This window comes from Cottoperca gobio, unplaced genomic scaffold, assembly GCF_900634415.1.
Source record: "Cottoperca gobio unplaced genomic scaffold, fCotGob3.1 fCotGob3_309arrow_ctg1, whole genome shotgun sequence".
Classification (NCBI taxonomy): Eukaryota; Metazoa; Chordata; class Actinopteri; order Perciformes; family Bovichtidae; genus Cottoperca; species Cottoperca gobio.
This window is the reverse complement of record NW_021166919.1, coordinates 69,250-74,249: the sequence shown is the minus strand read 5'-3', so window position 1 is coordinate 74,249 and position 5,000 is coordinate 69,250. Positions and strand designations below refer to the sequence as shown.

The window sequence follows — 5,000 nt, the reverse complement described above, 5'->3', positions numbered from 1 at the left end:
AAGAATACATTACAGACAGACAGAGAGGAGTGTGGGATGTTTGAAGGTGACTTCAGGAGGAAGAGGAGGAGAGGTTTAATTTTTCATTTTCAGGAGATCACCAGATTTAATATGAGGGGGAGGACGGGGGAGGACGGAGAGGGGGGAGTCAGTGATGGATGATTCATGTCAGAAACTCAGAAGCATCTGGATCCATACCGCAGTCACATCAGGACTTCATTCATTTAATAAATCTGTTTCTGCGCCTTAATAAATAACAGTGAGACTGTGATTCTTATTTTACTCTTTTAAATCTCCATTCAAACGTCTTTTTTTCATGTCTTTCTGTCTCATGTAAAGCTCTTTACCGACTCAATTATATATATATTTATATATATATATATATATATATATATATATATATATATATATACATATTAGTATATATATTAGTTTGTATTTAAACAGATCATTTAAAAGCGGATATAATTATTTTATTGAATAATGAAGGTAAGACATAATCCTAACCATATTTTGGTGTTTAATCTTTACCTCTTTACTTAAGATTTTTTGTTTTTACAAAATTAACCAAAACCCTGGCAACAAGGAGGATCTTGGGTAATAAAATAATGAGAATAAATATGGAACTAAATTGAAATCATACCCTCGAAACTAAAAATAAATCAGGTCTGAAATCAAAACATTATTAATAAGTTTGTTTACACAACTTTCATTTTAGGAAATATATCCGTCGACACTAAAACGCAAAAAACAAGTCGCTGGGCCAGCAGGTGGTGCTAAAGGCTACGATACGTTAAATACCAGAGAAGAAGATTCAACAAAACTAAACCGATGCAAATAACGAGCTAACAGCTAACAGCTAACAGCTAACGGATGTTCCATTGAGTTACATTATGATGCGTTCAGGCTCTATTCAGTAAAAATGAGTACCGGTTGAAGGTGAATTATACCGTTATCATGATGTGTTCAAATGTAATCTTGTAAATCGTATTAGAGATGAACTATGACCTGCGTAACTTCCTGACACTCGCTCTAAGCAACTTATAAAACATACTAATGCACATATTATAATTAGAAAATAACCACTATAATAAAATTAATTTGTTTTTCAGAACAGTTTTTTCAGCCAGTTAATCAGTAAAGAATAGGTATTTATAAAATCGTATTAATTTCCCTCCCTGCTCCTCGTTAGATGAACCAGCTCGTCTTACATTTCTAGTCCAATGATACTCGAACAAGACAAATGGATTCACAATGGGCATTTCTTTATTACTTTAAATGTAAATTAGTGCATAAGAAAAGCATAAAACGGACGAATAACATCCTCAGAAAGAGAAGAGTTATTTTATCTGATGAATATCATTAATGTTGGTTTAATAACGCGGATAGAGAAAGTTAAATATCCCGAAGTTCTCCACAGCGAGACGTTAGCGTCGGACAGTGAAATAAGTAAAAGGATAAAAATACAGAAACAGAAGTAAAAGGTTGAAGACGAGCGGAGCGTGAACATCCGAGGTGAAAAGAGAGAAAAGAGTGAAATATTCATACGATATTTTCTAAAAGCCTCGACAAACATCACACACACTTTAATGGATGTTAACACACACACACAGAAAAACATGGTTTTATTTTTCATGACCAATGCTGACGTCATTGTGTGTGTGTGTGTGTGTGTGTGTGTGTGTGTGTGTGCGTGTGTGTGTGTGCGTGTAGTGTGTGTGTCTAGGTTTATATTCAGCTTCTATGCTTTTAAATCGGGTGAATTAAATTTTATATTTAGTAAAGTATATAATAAATATTATTCTGCAGAATTACTTTTACTGGTCAGTTTATTTTGCTTTATATAAGAGTTTAAATTAAGTATTACTACTTACTTAATGAAATATTAAATGTTATTTTCTATATTTATATAAATGAACACTATCGAACAAACAATAAATGACAGTTGGATTAGTTATCCTGCGTTCTATAATGAAGTATAAAAACCTACAAACAACAGCTGGTGCTTTGATTAATATTGTTCGAATGTTTGAACATTAAAACTTGTTTGTTGCTGCGTTTTCTATATTATATTTTAATATTATCTGTAAATAAAAACACTTATTATTACTAATATTATTATCACTATTGTTATTGTTATTATTATATCCATAATATTAGTATCAATATTATTGTCATTATTATTATTATCATAATTATCATTATATTTGTGTTTTTATGTTTGTTGTTATTATAATGATCATATATTTTATTTGTATTATTTTTGTAATTTAATATAGAGTTCCGTACGTCGGTCACTGTCACATATGAAATATTAAACAATGAAACATGAAGCAGCTCGCAGTGACTTCCTGTTTATCTGCCACCACGCTGGGTCGCCTCACTGAGCTCTAAGTCCTAAAGCTTGTCTGATGGACACACTGATTTATTATTAAACACACACACACACACACTCACACACACAGACAAACAGAAGCTGGTTTATAATTTATTGGAAGTAAAATGAATAAATAAAGTTGAAGACAGAGACAAGTTATCAGAGCGAACATCATCACACTGTGTGTGTGTGTGTGTGTGTGTGTGTGTGTGTGTGTGTGTGTGTGTGTGTGTGTGTGTGTGTGTGTGTGCGTGTGTTGGGTTTGTGAGCTCTGCTGCCTGTCAATCATTTCTTTCCTTCATCATGTTACCTGCTATTGATCCCAGAGGAGCGTTTGTTTTAATCTGCTGACAGTCCCAGAGGGGTGGAGGTTACAACAAAGGAACAATCAGACTGACAGACTGATTTTGTTTTCTCATCTACAACCCGACAACATCCTGAAGGAACACAAGAGTCTTATCAAGCAACACAGGAACCTCCGAGAACCTGAAGAATGACAACAAACACCCAAGAATCTCCTCACAGGTTCATAAATCAAGCACCTCTACAACCTCATCAAGCACCACTAGAACCTCCTCAAGCACCTCTAGAACCTCATCAAGGACCTCTAGGACCTCATCAAGGACCTCTAGAATCTCATCAACGACCTCTAGAATCTCATCAAGGACCTCTAGAACCTCATCAAGCACCTCTAGAACCTCATCAAAGACCTCTAGAATCTCATCAAGCATGTCTAGAACCTCACCAAGGACCTCTATAACGTCATCAAGGACCTCTAGAACTTCATCAAGGACCTCTAGAACCTCATCAAGGACCTCTATAATCTCATCAAGCAAGTCTAGAACCTCATCAAGGACCTCTAGAACCTCATCAAAGACCTCTAGAACCTCATCAAGGACCTCTAGAACCTCATCAAGGACCTCTAGAATCTCATCAAGCACGTCTAGAACCTCATCAAGCACGTCTAGAATATCATCAAGGACCTCTAGAACGTCATCAAGGACCTCATCAAGGACCTCTAGAACCTCATCAAGGACCTCTAGAATCTCATCAAGCACGTCTAGAACCTCATCAAGCACGTCTAGAATATCATCAAGGACCTCTAGAACGTCATCAAGGACCTCATCAAGGACCTCTAGAATCTCATCGAGGACCTCTAGAACGTCATCAAGGACCTCATCAAGGACCTCTAGAATCTCATCGAGGACCTCATCAAGGATCTCTACAACATCATCAAGGACCTCATCAAGGACCTCTATAATTTCATCAAGGACCTCTACAACCTCATCAAGCATCTCTAGAATCTCATCAAGGACCTCTATAACGTCATCAAGGACCTCTAGAACCTCATCAAGGACCTCTAGAATCTCATCAAGCACGTCTAGAACCTCATCAAGGACCTCTAGAATCTCATCAAGCACGTCTAGAACCTCATCAAGCACATCTAGAATATCATCAAGGACCTCTAGAACCTCATCAAGGACCTCTAGAACCTCATCAAGCACCTCTAGAACTTCATCAATTTGGAACCATATAAATATTTTTGAAATGATTTATATATAAAATAATGTTAACAATATTAAAGGGATATTATCATTACATTACATTGTTTAGAAATAGTCATGTTGTTATGAGGAACCACTGAACTGATGGTTGCCTGTTGGAGGGGGGGTGCAGACAGGTATGTCTGTCAGCATGTGTTGATGATACCAAAGACAGGTCACAGCCCTGAGAGCTCTCGATTCATGTCGCAGCAGGTCTGCCAGGCAGACATGTTGGAACCTGACAGTTATGTCATCACAGCGCTGAGTAAGAGAGGAAGACACTTCTGTTCTATAAACTCACACATTTCTTTTGTTTCCAATCTGTCGTCTGTTAATACACACAGCTCCAGTAAGGAACCCCATACTTCCCTTCTCCGGGCCGCCTGCTCCGACTGGGGGATCCCAAGGCGTTCACAGTAAGGAAATATAATCTCTCCACCGAGTCCTGGGTCTTCCCCGGGGTCTCCTCCCAGCTGGACGTGCCTGGAACACCTCCCTAGGGAGGCGCCCAGGTGTCATCCTTACTAGATGAACCACCTCAACTGGCTCCTTTCAACGCAAAGGAGCAGCGGCTCTACTCAGAGTCTCTCACGGATGGCTGAACTTCTCACCTTATCTCTAAGGGAGACGCCAGCCGCCTGAAAAAAAAACATTTTGGCCGCTTGTACCCGCGATCTCGTCATGACATTTTAAATATTATTATTATTTAAATTTAGCTACTGATGATGATTGTTGATTCAGTGGTTAAATGCAAACCCTAATTCAAACTTAATAAAGAAAAAAAGGATTTCACATGTATCACAAATCTATGGAAGAATCTCAAATAAGAGACAAGAAAAAGTCATAAAGTAAAATATTACAGCTATTATATATTATATTAATACAATATATAATATTACAGCTGTCTGAATCCTCAATAATAAAGCAATAAATAAACAAACAGATAAATGGAGAGAAGTGAAAACTGTCAGACTGTTGCACCTGTAATTAGCACGCTAATTGCTAATCAAATGCTTCGTGGGCACACAAACACACTCCACTCACACACACCCCACACACACACACCTCACTCACACACA

The 5,000-nt window shown here is 37.4% G+C and overlaps 1 protein-coding gene across 7 annotated transcripts in view; it reads right to left on the bottom strand.

Annotated features, from left to right (window-relative positions):
* LOC115005460 (receptor-type tyrosine-protein phosphatase mu-like) overlaps nucleotides 1-5,000 on the bottom strand; it is a 134,748-nt gene that overhangs the window by 84,030 nt on the left and 45,718 nt on the right. The window lies entirely within an intron of this gene.